This window comes from Dendropsophus ebraccatus, chromosome 3 (genome assembly GCF_027789765.1).
Source record: "Dendropsophus ebraccatus isolate aDenEbr1 chromosome 3, aDenEbr1.pat, whole genome shotgun sequence".
NCBI lineage: Eukaryota > Metazoa > Chordata > Amphibia > Anura > Hylidae > Dendropsophus > Dendropsophus ebraccatus.
The window spans coordinates 130,633,876-130,649,485 of NC_091456.1; the positions used below are offsets into that span (position 1 = coordinate 130,633,876).

The 15,610-nt window shown below is 42.4% G+C and overlaps 1 protein-coding gene across 4 annotated transcripts in view; it reads right to left on the reverse strand.

Annotated features, from left to right (window-relative positions):
• Positions 1-15,610, reverse strand: part of COMMD10 (COMM domain containing 10) — a 269,009-nt gene that overhangs the window by 99,453 nt on the left and 153,946 nt on the right. For 3 of the 4 annotated variants that reach the window (XR_011362179.1, XR_011362178.1, XR_011362180.1), the window contains exon 6: positions 15,173-15,317. The exons of the other annotated variant lie outside the window; for it this stretch is intronic. The gene's annotated coding sequence lies outside the window, so the exon portion shown is untranslated. The remainder of the gene's footprint in view (positions 1-15,172; positions 15,318-15,610) is intronic. 4 annotated transcript variants of the gene reach the window in all.

Here is a 15,610-nt window from a genome sequence, read left to right on the forward strand (position 1 = left end):
GGCATTTAAATTCAGATTGGGTTCATGTGAACCCAACTTTCGGCAAGTTTTCTCATCTCTAATCAAGATGATACCCTAAATTTAATTGATTGGTACCTCCTATACCCTGCAGTATAAGAGAAACAGATCACTGATCTCAGGGAGACCAGCCAAACGACAACACTGCCGGCTGCTAGTGGAAGCACTCAAAGCAGTGAAGTCCTAGGTGCATTGCCCCCTGGGAAACATGAATATGCAAAAGAAGAGCCTGTGGAGCCTCATCAAAGAGTCTCGAAACACAGGACTAGCCAGATATCCCTCTGGGAAGGACCCAGCCAAGGGGTGGCTCCTGTAAGGAAACCACCAAAACCACCATATTAAGTGGCCATTTAAGTCAATGTAATGACAAGGGAAAAACCGAGGCTAGGTAACCATCCACATACAGCTGTTTCGGGGTGTAGCCCCTCATTAGTGTGGAGCAGGATTCTGGCTAGGTGGAAGCAAAGAAACAGAGAGAAACAGAGAAACAGATCGTTGATCTCAGGAAGACCAGCCAAACGTCAAGACTGCCGGCTGCTAGTGAAAGCGCTCAAGGCAGTGAAGTCCTAAGTGCGCTTTCACTAGCAGCCGACAGTGTTATCTTTGGCTGGTCTCCCTGAGATCAGTGATCTGTTTCTCTTAAGGCTCTACTAGGCATTGCTCCCACCTAGCCAGAAACCTGCTCCACACTGATGAGGGGCAACACCCCGAAACAGCTGTATGTGGATGGTTACCTGGCCTCAGTTTTTCCCTTGTCATTACATTGACTTAAAGGACCACTTACATGTATTAACATACATGCAGTCCAATATAAACTACCTCTAGGAACACTTCCTACAAAGATATGTTTGCATATCTTTCTTTTTTTATTTGATTTTTTATTGTCACTATTAAGGGATTTATAAAAAAAAAAAAAAATCAATAATCGGAATAAACTCTTCCCGCTTATAAGGCATGTGACTGCATTGACTGGCTGCAGCATTACATGCACAATGCGCACACACACAATGTACATTATAGCCCTACCTGTGGGCTTTTTTTTATTACGCTTCAAGTCTATAAGACAATTTTTAAATCTATGGGAACCGCACAGAGAATCAGAGTATGATTCAGCAGAATGACATAGAGGGGAAATTTACTAACATATTTTATATGCCGGCCTTAAAGAGTTACATTTTTAACTACTTTACCTCATTAACCCCTTCATGACCAAAGGTCATTGATGCATGGATGTCCGGGTTAGATTGAAGCAACTTCCTCTTGTCTTTTAAGAGCCATAATGCTTTTTATTTTCCCACCTACAGGGCTGGTTGGGGTGTAATTTCTTGTGCCATGATCTCTTGTTTGTATTGGTATCATATTGGTGTAAAAGAAAAATTTTGATTGCTTTTTATGAATTTTTTTCTGTTGTATAATTAAAAAAAAAGAAAAATCAGCAATCCTGTTATTTTTTTAAATCTCTTTTCATTCACGCCATTCACCATGTGGCAACAATTGTTATATTTTAATAGATTGTACAATTCCGCACGATGCGATATACAATATTTTTATTTTTAATTTTTTTTTATGTTTATTGGGGCTTTATTTTATAAGCATTTTTTTTTTAAATATGTTTTAAAACTTTTTTTTTTTTTTTATCTAGGAGACTTATATATGCAATGCTCAGACTGCATATACTGATCAATGCTATGCCATATCATAGCATTAATCAATTCAATCGGCAATCTGTGCCTGAGAGCAGACTCTATGCACAGATCGCTGAGCAAACAGGATGGAGGTAAGTGTTTTAACCCCACCTGCCAGTGTAAGTGATCATGGCTGCAGGCATCCTGATCAGTCATTGACAGGTGTTCATCCTTTCACTGACCTCTTTAAACACTGCCATCGCTATGCATTGCAGCGTTTAGGGGTTGACAGGCAGCTGCGTGACCTCTGCAGCCAGTCATAACCTACGGTTCTGAGGACACTAATGTGTGCCGATTGCTTTGAAATGGCCCTGCACATATTACAACCCCTTCACAGTCATGAAATGGAGGGGCGTGTGACCATGGTCGAAGTGAGTACACTGACTAATACTATACACTGAACAATTTTACAATAAAGTGGCCAACCCCTTTAAGTTAGCCAAAACATATCTAGTGTTAACACACTGTGAATCAAAATTACAGTAGGATTTGTCAAAATAGTACAAGGTGGGTGCCACAAAATTTCTATTTCTTATATTAGTGGATAACCATGTGCGGCAAGTTTAAATAGCCGCCCGCTCCTCCCTCTCAGTGTTCCTGTGAACATGGAGCGTTCTTACGCTCTGTGGGCCGGGTGACCCACGGAGTGTAAGAACCAATTAATCAGTTTAACATTGTTTCCTATGGGAATTTACAGCTCGGTTCTCAAACTGCTCGGTTTTGGAACAGCCTTCCAGAACCAATTATGTTCGAGAACCGAGGTACCACTGTATTTTTTTAAGTGGCATGTGAGAAACAAAACTTAGAGAATAATTGAAAATGTTTGTACAAAATAGGGCTTGCACAAGGATTTCTGACTTTCATACACAGAAAAAATGGTGAACATTAGGGTATGTTCATACTGAGTAAAATAGGCGGAATAGAATTCCGCCTATCTTACTTAGTGTGAACATACCCTTATTTCATAGATTTACCTAATTGTTGGGTGAATTTATGGATTTTTGCTGCATTAGGGTGGGTTCACATTGAGGAATTCTCGTGGATAAACTCCGCGGAATTCTGCCGGCTGTACGCGCTCATGGACGTGCACCTTTCCTCCAGCTCCATAGACACCATTCTATTGAGAAGGTATTTCAAAGCAGATACACTGAGAAAGAGCTGATACGTCATATGTATAGAACAAGAACATTTGTGCACATGTAGCAAGAACAAAGAGGGTCGACAGGATAAAACCAGTCCTAGATGGAATTTTATCAAAATGCATCTTAACCAACAATATTTATGTGATCAATATGATTAGAAATGTTGTTTACAAAGTGTTGATGTGGCCTCCCAACAGAACTAGTGGCTATAAATGGACCTACAGTCATAAAAGGCTAGTCAAAAATTGGTCATTGGAAAATAAGCTTGGATAGCAGCCATATTATCAGAAAAGCTGCAGGCAACCCATTCGTTACAAAGCTATGAAATACTTCATGAACCAAGGAACTAGAATTCTAAATAGGAGATGATTATATTCTGAGGAAAGACAGAAGAAGTCAATGGATTTGGTATATCTCTTCAGCGGGTTGGAAAAAAATCATAAAACCTTTAAGCTAGCCTCATAAAGTTAGTTACAAAAAGAGCAAAGAAACAAGCAAAGATACATTCTCTTCAGAAACAGGCATCAATGTTGATTTAAAGGGTTTGTCTGACATTTAAAATTTTGATAAATCACTCACTGTTTAAAAAAAAGAAAAAAAGAACCTTTGTAATCCTCATTACGGCAAGCGGGAGAGCTTCGGTCTTCTCTGCTGGTTATGGTTATACTACTGTAGATGCAGAGATGATATGCTTTCATAATGAAATCAGTAGATCTTGTCAGAGTTTTTCGTTCACTGTGGCATGGCTACTGTTGGCTCTGTATATATGCACTGAGAAAGTCAAATTAACGCTTTACAAACAGCTAGGTTCTCTTCTACCACATTAATCCTTTCGAAGCACCTGTTTGCAGTGTCTCACTCTCATGCAACCGCTCCATTCTCATCTTGGAAGGTATGCGGCAGTGGGAGGAAGCGGAGCAACAGGGAGAACAAAAGTCACTAATTGAAAATTCTCGAAATGTCCTAGGGTCACGTCAAACGTTTTCATTGGCTGGGGTCTGTTTAGACCCTGATCGATCAGTAGAACGAGGAGGGAGGTGAGCAGGCTGTTTTTTTTAAATAAAAAGTACGCTTAAAGGGGTTGGTCACTTTATAGTTAAAGGGGGTTATCCAGCGCTACAAAAACATGGCCATTTCCCCCCTACTGTTGTCTCCAGTTTGGGTGGGGTTTTGAAACTTTGCATTGAAGTAAATGGAGCTAAACTGCAAACTGCACCTGAACTGGAGACAACAGAAGGGGGAAAAGTGGCCATGTTTTTGTAGCGCTGGATAACCCCTTTAAGTTGTTCAGTGAACAGTATTAATAAGCATACTCACAGCACTTACTGACAGCAGCTCCCTGTGTACCTCAGAGCTAAAATCAAACTCCTCCAGGCTGTGTGTCTTTGCTCTATGGTGAGTCTGTCCATAAGATGGCGGTCATGGTGGAGCATGTGACCATGCCCCTTCCCAGGTGTCCTTAATAGGCATATACAGGCGCAGCAATGGACACTGGGGGTGGGGCATGGTCACATGCGTCTACATGTTTTATGGACAGACTCACCACAGAGCAGAACAGCCCAGCCTGGAGGGGGAGAGTCTAATTATAGCTCTATGAGGTTCACAGGAAGCTGCTGTCAGTATATACAGTGAGTACACTTACTAATACTGTACACTGAGCCATTTTACTATAGTGGCCAATCCCTTTAACCTGAAGTGTGTTCTGAGGATGGTCTCTGCGGAGTTTAACTTCTTTCAGAGTGTGAACTAATTCCTGCAAAACAATGACCAACCCCCATTTCCTATACAGCTGGAACTTTCTAGTTAGTCCTTGCTTGACCAGGAGGGTGAGAATATCTACTGCTGTTTCCTCCTGTTTGCTAGGCCTAAGGGTATGTTCCCTATATGGAATATGCAGACTTCGCTTGAAGTCCCACCTGTTCCATTGACTCAATGCACCTCTCAAGCTCAATCCGCCGCCCGCTCAAAGAATTGATGTCAATTAGACAGGTGGAACTTTAAGAGGAGCCTGCCGCATGGCCACTTCACGTAGCAACTTTACATGCTGTGTTGTCATTGTGAAGTCAATGCCTAGAATCCTAGTGTCCTTAAATGGGTTATCAAGTGTTAGAAAAAGATGGCAACTTTCTTCCAGCGACAGCCTAGTCTTGTCTCAAGTTTGGGAGGGGTTTTGCAACTCTGTCCCATTGAAGTGAATGGAGCCTTTTTGCAAAAGTGGTGCTGTCTCTGGAAGAAAGTGGCCATAATGCTGGATAACCCCTTTAAGTCTCATTCCTGCACTTTGCATCACTGAAGTAAATATCTTTACAAATGGTGTAGTTGGGCTCACAGGACCACCGTGACATAACATTATTTCTCCAGCCAACCTGCAGCAACATCCTTGTCGGTAACCCAGGAGTCCTCCTTCTCTAGCTAGGTTGCATAATGCACAAAGACATTCAGTATTATAACATTTTGGGATTCCCGTTTGGTAAATGTATTAGAAAAAAAGTGAACTAATCTTCCCATTGTATTCCACAGACCAGTGGCTTGACTAAACAGTAAAACAGGTGAAACTGATTTGCTCACTCCGAATTTTGATCAAATGCGAGCACAAGGCTCTACTTTACTATCCAAATACCATACAGAATTAGCCCCTCCTCCCCCACAGTTTGTATCTTCCAGAGAGGAGGAGAATCTGACCCAATTTAAGGAAATCATTGGATCTAGTACTGATATGTATTTAAAAATGTGCTATATTTTTAGTAACAACAAATAGGAAAAAAGCAGATGGCACAACTCCAGTTCCCACAAATGGTAAATGTTCCAGCAGACCATCAGCCGTGCAAGCACCGGTGGTGCTTAATCTTGAACAATGTCAAAACAATGCAAATGTTGAAAGAGAAGAGTTGGCACTCACCAACTGGGTGTTAAAAGGACTGTACCATGAGGCTTAGGCAGAAGCACTGGGGGCGGGCCGACCAACTCTTAGTGGGAGGAAACCATAGCCCCTCTATGATAGGGTTCCATTGATTGTAATAGAGTCACGTCATGGAGGGGCTGGGGTTTCTTCCCACTAAGGGTGGGTCGGCCCGCCTCCAGTGCTTCAGCCTGAGCCTGGTGGTACAGTCACTTTAAATCCTCTGGCTTTATTGAGCATGTGAGGTTCGGGGGAGGAAGAAGTCGGGTGACTTAAGTTTCGTGGCAGAATGCAGCTTTGTCAGGGTTAGACAAAGAGGCGTTCTGTCACGAAACTGCGGTCACCTGACTCCTTCCTCCCCTGATCCTCAGATGCTCAATAAAGCCGAAGGATTTAACACCCAGTTGGTGAGTGCCATCTCTTCTTTCTACATTTGCTTTATTTTTACTTTTTGTCACTTCTTGTGTCCCCTTTAAGGATTGGTAACATCTCTCATGGCCACATTGGCAACCTTGAGACCGGTGTGGCTACTATTGATCACAGGGGACAAAACCTTTGGATCTTACCAGCAGTATAGCATCTATAGAATTTACATATATATACATAGATGTTAGCTTGATCACAATGATGCACTTAACTAAACTTTCTAATTGACTTAACATAGCTCATCATGTTAACCCTGGGTGTGGGTGGGTGTGTGTGTGTGTGTGTGTGTGTGTGTGTGTGTGTGTGTGTGTGTGTGTGCGTGAATAAAATAGGTTTCTTTGTTTAGAATTTATTTGGGGTTAATTTTGAGGTTGGGGTTAATTTTGAGCTCATCAATCATATCAGAAGACAAAATAACATTTGCTTCCCATTCACATAATTATGAGTATCATACCATAAAAGCATGGTGGTGGTGGCGGCGGCGGCACATATTCCTCTAAAAAACAACACAATTACCTTATGCGCGTGTTTGCCCACCTGGCAGACATCTCAGATCCACTTCACAAGACGCAGTCAAGTCTGGACAATATGTTTTACATGTTGTAGATCTGTTTACAATAACCCTTTTGGCTTTGCACATAGAAACAACGCCCCGGGGAGCTGATTTACTTTAATTACCTCTCACCTAAAAGTCTTGGAAATGAGATACCAGGGGACGATTTGAGCAGTGCGCAGATCCTCAGCTCAGCTGGGTGCGACTTGTAAACGTAAAATGGAAATGTGTTGTGCTACATTATCTTTTTCTCTGTCAGATCACCAACACAAGATTCATTTCCATATTGTTCCTTTCAAGTTTATTTTTAAAAAAGTTCTCATTACTGAAGAACTTCAGAGTATAATAGACAGGGTCTTGGTCTTTCGAGTTCTTCAACAGCTGAAAATGACTGACAGGTTTTGGAAACATATCCTAAAGTAAGACCGCATCTGTTTTTTCTTTGTTCTCTACCAGTGTTACATTAAATCATCAGTTCCAAGAAGAGCGCTGCAGTTAAGGCAACAGCCTTCGTACTCCCTCCCAACAATCAGCACGGTTATCATGCATAATTCTGCGGTTGGCATGGCAACTGGGATTCCAGCTCCATTCAGAATCTTCAGTGTGTACCACCTCAACATTGAACCCAATTATGGGGCAGCATAATAAATTGAGCATGCATCTTGCTACTTCCCAGGATGATTAGAGGCGAGCCCCATAAACATTTATCACAATAAATCTATCCAATCCTTGTGTTATTGGAATTCTGCATGTTTCTTTTCAAATGATATTTCAGGTTGAGTACATTTTGAAATTAACCTATTAAAATTCAATTCAACTGCCTACAGTATATGCCAACTTGTTACAGATCTGCTCCCTCTGCCTCGAGGTCTATACCTTCCATTGCTTGTTACAATGTCAGATAAAGCAGCATGTTCTACATGGACACTACAGCAATCCTCATCGAAACGAGTCAACACTGCAGTGATGAGCAGTTTACAAGCATGGAACTGCCCTCTATTGTATCACTGTACGTGCTGCCTCTTTGCTTGGATGATTTATTCTGCTGTTTTATGTATTGCATTGTTAGAACTACATAAAGGAGTGATTTTGTATGACTGCTAGTGGTTCTCTCCCCCCCCCCCCCCCCCCCCCCCCCACAGTACAGTAGAAAATTTAAGAAAAAATCTCCAGTTTAAACAGTTTTACAATGATGAAATCTTGAAAAATTAAAAATATCTAAATCTATCAGCTTTCTAGGTAGATAAAAAAAGCAGCTTTATTTTTTGATTATTATTTTTGACTATCTGAATCTTTTTAGGCTGGGTATAACTAAAGGCCCTATTACATCAACAGATCTGATGACAGATTATCTGCCAAAGATTTGAAGTCGAAGCCAAACCCAGGAACAGACTACAAACCGAGAACAGGTCATAAAGGAAAGACTGGATTTCTCCTCTTTTCATATCCACTCCTGGGTTTGGCTTCAAATCTTTGGCAGATAATCTGTCGTCAGATCTGTTGGTATATTAAGGCCTTTAGGCTATGTTCTCATTTGCATTTCCTTTTCTCTCTTCCGTCTGTCCCTCTCCACTGCCCAGGTTGTAAACTGTGTAGTGTAGCTTTATTGATTTACTCAGCTCAAAGTCTGTTTAATAAGAATGAATAGGGAAATTGTCATTCAGTCCACACAGCAGTCGCTGTGAGATTTGGCAAGTCTGATCGGTGGTCATGTGGCCTACCAAGAATAAGGGCCCTATTACATGGAGCTATAATCGAATTGGGCTGATTATCACTCTGTGTAATAGAGACAACAATCAGCCAATGAAACGATCATCGGCTGACCCTGACCTAAAATCATAGGGCGTTGGTAGCACATCACTACATGTAATAGTGATGCACTGCTGATGTCTGATGATTGAACAGACAGTTAATACATTATCTATCCACGCTTCCGGTCTTCTCCCGAACTCTGCATGAATCCCAGCGCCACAGATGCAGCTTCAGAGCTCGTCTCTGAGCCGACAGGCCGCTCAGCCAATCACTGACCACTCAAAAGCTTCAGCCACGGGACCAGGAAGCATGCAGAACACAGGAGAAGACCGGGAGCGTGGATAGGTAATGTATTAAAGGGGTACTCCAGTCACTGTAAGATTTGGCAAGTCTGATCGGTGGTCATGTGGCATACCAAGAATAAGGGCATTACATGGAGCAATAATTGGCTGAGTTGGGCTGATTATCTCTCGATCAGCCATTGAAACAATCATCGGCTGACCCTGACCTAAAATCACTGGACGCACATCACTATGTGTAAAAGTGATGTGCGGCTGATGTCCGACGATTGAACAAACAGTTAATACATTACCTCTCCGCGCTCCCGGTCTTCTCCTGCAATCTGCATGCATCAGTTGCAGCTTCAGAGCTGGTCTCTGAGCTAACAGGCCGCTCAGCCAATCCCTGGCTGCGGTGGTCCTGGCCAGTGATTGGCTGAGCAGCCTGTCAGCTTAGAGACTGCTCAGAAGCTGCAGCCGAGGGACCAGGAAGCATGCAGAGTGCAGGAGAAGTCCGAGAGCATGGACAGGTAATGTATTAAAGGGGTAGTTCAGCGGAAAAATTTTTCTTTCAAATCAACTGGTTTCAGAAAGTTATATAGATTGGTAATTTACTTCTATTTAAAAATCTCAGTTCTTTCGGTACTTATCAGCTGCATGTTCTGCAGGAAGTGGTATACTATTTCCAGTCTGACAGCGCTCTTTGCTGACATCTCTGTCCGAACCAGGAACTGTCCAAAGCAGTAGAAAAATGACGGCAAATGACGATATGCATTAACTCTTCAGGCTGCAGGGCCCCTCTTGCGGTCTTCTCTGTGGGCCGCGCGCTCAGGCTTCAGAGCGGCCTGTCTGAACTGACAGGCTGCTCAGCCAATCACTGGCCGGGACCACCGCGGCCAGTGATTGGCTGAGTGGCCTGTCAGCTCAGACAGGCTGCTCTAAAGCTAGAGCGCACGGGACCCTGGGAGAAGAGGACCGCAAGATGAGCCCTGCAGCCTGGACAGGTAATGTATGAAGTTAAGCAAGGGCTGCAAGGACATTGGTAACAATGTTCATGCAGCCCTTGGTAAATGATAATCGGGGCGAGTAAAAGGCCCAGTCAACGGGCGCCGATCTAGCAGATCGGCGTTCATTTACGGTTATAATCGGGTCCCCATCGGCCCATGTAATAACACCCTTACTGTCTAAGTCGGGGGTTGAAGCAGAGAGCATTGTGATAAGCACAGCTGAAAAACATGGGAAGACTTGAGATTTTTAAATAGAAGTAAATTACAAATTTATATAACTAGTTTATTTGAAAGAAAAAGATTTTCACCTGAGTACCCCTTTAACTGTTTGGGCAGTGGCTGCGCGGACATCACTAACGATGTACGTGCAGCCTTTGCTGAACGATTATTGGCCCATGTTAACAATATTGATCAGGCCTTCATCAGCCTGTATAATAATATGGATACACCCTTTACAACCTGGAAGGGGGGGCAAAACTAATTGTCGGAGATGCGCATCTGCCTCTTTAAAGCATATTTGGATAAAACCTGGACTGTCACACAACTGTGTAGTTGTCATCTGACACTTGTGTCCAGAATTACATTTGGCTAACGCATTTTCTAGCGTAGGGAAATCATGCATAAAGGGAATGACAAACAAGAGCTGCTGCAATGTAGCAACCACACTACAACAGGAAAATTAACGCACCATTGCACAAATTTAGTATGGCTGTTGCATATTTAGTGAATGCTGACATATTTATTATGCTGTTACTGTGCCAAAAAGAACAGAAAAATGCACTTAGTCCAACAAGGGATGTAGCTTGTCACGAAAGTGGTGTGATATGGCATAAAATTCTATGCCTTCTGCCAAATTTTTGATGCATTATATATATTTTTTTAAGTAAGTTGACCAATAGTGGGTGCAACCTTAGACTAGGTCAGGGATGGAGAGCTTTGGCTCTAGCCCTGAGTGATGTTAGCGCCTCCACATTTGAGGAGAAAGATGAATGTTTACAGCATGCTGCCATGTGCTAAATGATGCTAACAGAAAGGGGAGACAAATGCTGCAACCTGAGTGTGCGATAGTGTGCCATGAAATGAGATGTTCTGCAATATTTCTTGGTGCAGAACTGACATGTGGCCTATAGCGTTAAATTTTAAAGCCTGCACAAAAGATGCAATCATTCGAGGATTGGACATTTCCCCGCTCCTCAGCTGATTGCTGACACTTTTACACAGACAATACTGGCCGAAAGAGCGTTTCTAGCAAACAAATATTGCCAAAAATCATCCAGTAAAAGAAGCCTTAAGCTCGTGGTTGATAGTTTCAGAACTAGGGGAAAGAGGCAAACAATGCTATCTTCTTTCCCAGCATGTTTATTTTTTAACTGATGTCAGAGTACCCCTTTAACCCCTTAACAAACAGGGGCGTACATTCACGACCTCGCAGCCTGGGCCTTGGTGCAAGAGGGCGTAAATGAGCTGAGCACGCTTCATAGCAGATGAGGACCGGCTGCTATCAGCAGCAAGGCCCTCACCCTTAATGGCGTGCGGCCGCCCGCCATTAACCCCTTAAACGCAGCGACCGTGGTGTTTAAGTGTAAGTAACAGGAGCAGCTCCTGTTATGCTATGGCATAGCAGTGATCAGTGAATGCAATCTATTGCATGTAAGTAAAAGTCCCATATGGGGACTAAAAATGTGTGAAAAAAATAAATAAAAGTTTTTAAAAATGCCCCAGAGCTCGTCCCCCAATAAAAGTCTAAATCACCCACTTCCCATTTAATAAATAAAACACATAAATAATAAAATTAATTAACATATTATATACCGCAGCGTGCGTAACTGTCCGTCAGCACGGAGATGCCGGTGGCGTGGCCCTTTTTTTTGAACCGCTGTCTGGTTACCACACACAGCCTCTGTCTACTACCGAGCACCAGCCGGGCATGAAGCACTGGGGGTTGGCCCAAAGTGTGTTGATCTCCCCTCTGTTACGCACCTCCATTGATTCTAATGGAGCCGCATCACGGAGGGGTTGAGGTTTCATCATACTGGGCCCTAGTGCTTCAGGCCCAGCCGATGCTTGGGCATAGACTGGCACAGTGCGCGTGTTAATGTAAAAAGCCCATAGCAATGTAACTAGTGGTACCTGGTATCTTTAAGATATGAAATATGAGCTGTGTCTAGTAGCCTTGGACACAATACACACCCTTTTTGTTTTACACAGATAGACAAATTGGGGCCTTAGCAGGCTGTGTGCAGTATTACAGCTCAGCTCAATTTACCTAAATGGAATTCAGCTGCAAAACCAGATGCTGTTTCTAGAAGAAAGCAGCAATGTCTTCCTATTCCCTACAAACCCTTTGGATGAATTCACAGGTGGAGACTTTCCCTGGTTTATAGCATGCACCTGCTTATAAAGGAGGCAATATGGTAATTGCTGCTCACGCATTTCAGTAATCGATAAGTGGAAGAAAACATAAATATTTGGTCTCCAGAGTTGCACATCCATACAGAGTATACCTATATCTGTGATACATAGTAACAGGCTGAATTACATTACCATACCTTGTGCCAAAAATAAATCTGCTAAGTAAAATCACACTCTTGTACTTTGGAATAATTTATATTTTTTTTGTACAGGTGGGATTTTTTTATGGAATATGCCACTGTCTATTTTATACAGCTTTACATTTAAAAGTCTAATTGAGTTTTAATGCCAGATAAAGGCAAACCATGGGCACAGACGTATTTAGCCTGTGGATTGTGAGCCCCATGCAGCTCTTCAAAGCCCTCAGTGTGGCTCTTTTAATCCAGTCAATGTTAAAACACCACACTACACAATAGGAACGCTAAGCTGACTACAATTGAAAGGGTTTCTGTGAGCCGTTGACATTGTGAACGTTCCATGCTGAACAGTATACAGCACTGCTGTTACGCTATGTGTGTTCCTTTTATGGTGGGGTCTGGGATTAGGAAATACAGTATATGAAAATTAAATATTTAGGTGCAATGAATGGCAAACAATGCTCATCATTCATGAACCAGGGTCAATGTGCATTTGTTTCCATTCATAGAGTATATTTAGAAATAGGCAATGGTAAAATATAATAGGAAGCTACACTATAAGATTCCCCTATACATTACCCAGAATGCTATGTTTTTTGTGTACGTTGTGCCCTCAGCGAGCACAGAAAAATTTGGATCCTTTGTAGAAATAAACTTCAGTTATTTTTGATGTAATGTTTCATGTGTCTGCATCATTACAATAACGGCAGAGGATTGTCTGCAACCTGCTGTTACTGCACATTATTATTCCTTTGTTGTGACAGATTCTGCTGAAATGCCTTTGTTGTGTATATTTTTTTTCTGAGCAGTTAAGATATAGAAACTAGAATATGATCAAACAATGATCAGATCATTTTATCACAGAGTTTAACCATATACTGCCCAGATTCCCATGCTGTGGTTTATTTTCCTCAGACATAATACTAGAGATAACTAGTTCATATGGGTAAAGCATACCAGTCACACACACACACACACAAAAAAAAATCAATTGGTCGACCGATCAGAAGAACCAGTGGGAGAGCACTGCGGTGACGTACGCGCCTCTCCGCGCTGTGTCTATAAGACCTGTATGGCCTATAGACTTACATTATGAGTTCATCCAGGTCACCTGACACACAGCAGGGACAAAACATGCCAAGTGCAGAATTCTTCCAGCCATGTCTCCTGAATGGTTGGGGTCTGAACACGAAGATCCAACTGATGCATGTCTATGATATATCAAAAGATTTCTTTTATGACCATTTATGCTCTGTTACGCTTTATGACATGAACTGTGAAGGTCTTATAGACATACAAGCACAAAAAGCTGGCATTACCTGCCTGAAAGTAGACATATGCTTTAAGGGTACGTTCACACGTACAGTATCTGCTGCTGATTTGATGGTGTAAATTTGCTTTGAATCTGCAACTTCAAATCTGCTACGGATCCTGTACATGTGAACGTACCCTAAGGGTAGCTTCACACACACCGTATCGCAGTTGATTTTCCGCTGCGGATGCTGTACGTGTACATGCACCCTAAAGATGATTTCCAGGACTCTTTGATTAATGATTTATCCTCAGGTTAAGAAATTAATAACTGATCAGTATGATGCTGACACTTGGCAGCCCTGCACACAACCTGTTCAGAAGAACCAATGAATCCAGACACTATACACTGTGTACTATAAGGGTAGGTTCACACTACGGAATCCGCGCTGATAAGTTCTGGTGGATTCCGTTGCTCGTACTCGCTCGCATCCGCGTGCCTATCCACCGGTTCTATAGACACCATTCTATGGGTGGGCCGATTCCGCTATCCACGGAAAGAATTGACACATCAGTTCTTTCGGCAGAACGTGGAATCGGCCCTGCCATAGAATGGTGTCTATGGCACGGGCGGATATGTGCGCCGCCGTGAACGAGTATGAGCCACAGAATCCACTGGAACTTCCATAGTGTGAACCTAACCTAAATGTCTCTATACAACAAAGCACACTTGTGTAAGTGTCTAGCTTTATAGAGGTATCTAAAGTATCAAGCATAACATGCGGACCCTTGGCACAATCCTGCTTACAGTGTAAAATAAAGAATTTCTTTATATTTATTATTGACTACTATAAATTTACTCAAAGCGAAATCACATCTGAAGGGGACTACAAAAGTAATTGCACCTTCTGAATTGTTGGACCAGCAATCTGACTCTTTCACAAAGTAGTGTTGTTAAATCAATCAAGAGTGTCATCATATCCAGATAACATCCGTCATGCTTGTGGCACTTTCATCGCACTCTGTCACTACATATAAGGCCTACATAAGGCAGACAGCAAAACGCTTGCAAAAGTTTTGACATTTTATTGAAGTTTAAAGAGAGTTTAGCTTAAAGACAGATCTGTCAATGAATGACCAAAAAAACATTGTTACAGTGGCTCGCTGTAATACACTTGGGTGTATCCTAGTGTTTATACATGGACACGGCAGCTGTTTTTTTGCTATGTTTTTATCATTCGTTATGGCCATGCTTTTGTAGGAAACCAAGTTCTTCAGCGGTCCAATATTAAAAAAGGCCAGGAAAACATTTTACTCCTTGGTTTTGTCTTCATGCTGGAAAAAGCTCTCAACATATACATAAATAGGGTTAACCAGCGCTACAAAAACATGGCCACTTTCTTCCAGAGACAGTCCCACTTTTGTCTCCGGCTTTGGTGGGATTTTGCTGCACAGTTCCATTGAAGTGAATGGAGCTTAATTGCAAACCGCACCTGAACTGGAGACAAGAGTTTTGTTGTCTCTGAAAGAAAGTGGCCATGTTTTTGTAGCACTGGATAACCCCTTTAAATAAAATCCCGACTCACACCCTAAAGCTGCTGAAAATACTCACTTCCTGCTCCATGCTGTCTCAGCTCCTCTGTCCTTCCCCTCCCTTCTGAAACAGAGGTCACTTGATCACCATCTCTTCTACTGCCAGGCTTGTACCACCTCATCTGTAACCTCGCCCACCACTGACAGCACACAGTGATCACCTCCTAAGTAGTAGAGGGGAAAGGAGACACTGTTGTTTCATCTCTCTGTTTCTCTAATCTATAGATAGATAGATACTATTTTATGATCAAGTCAGTTGTGGGCAGACACTATAAGACAGGGGCAGGTACCCGGCAGTTGGTTCTAAAGTTTAATACATGCTGGGAGATGTACTGTAGTTCTCAAGGAGAGTACCAAGATGTAATACTGAAATCATGTGTAAAAGTTAATATCCGGGCTAGGAGCAGTATAGACAGGTGGGAAAGGTGTAGGATCAGTGAGTGCACCTATATGCTTT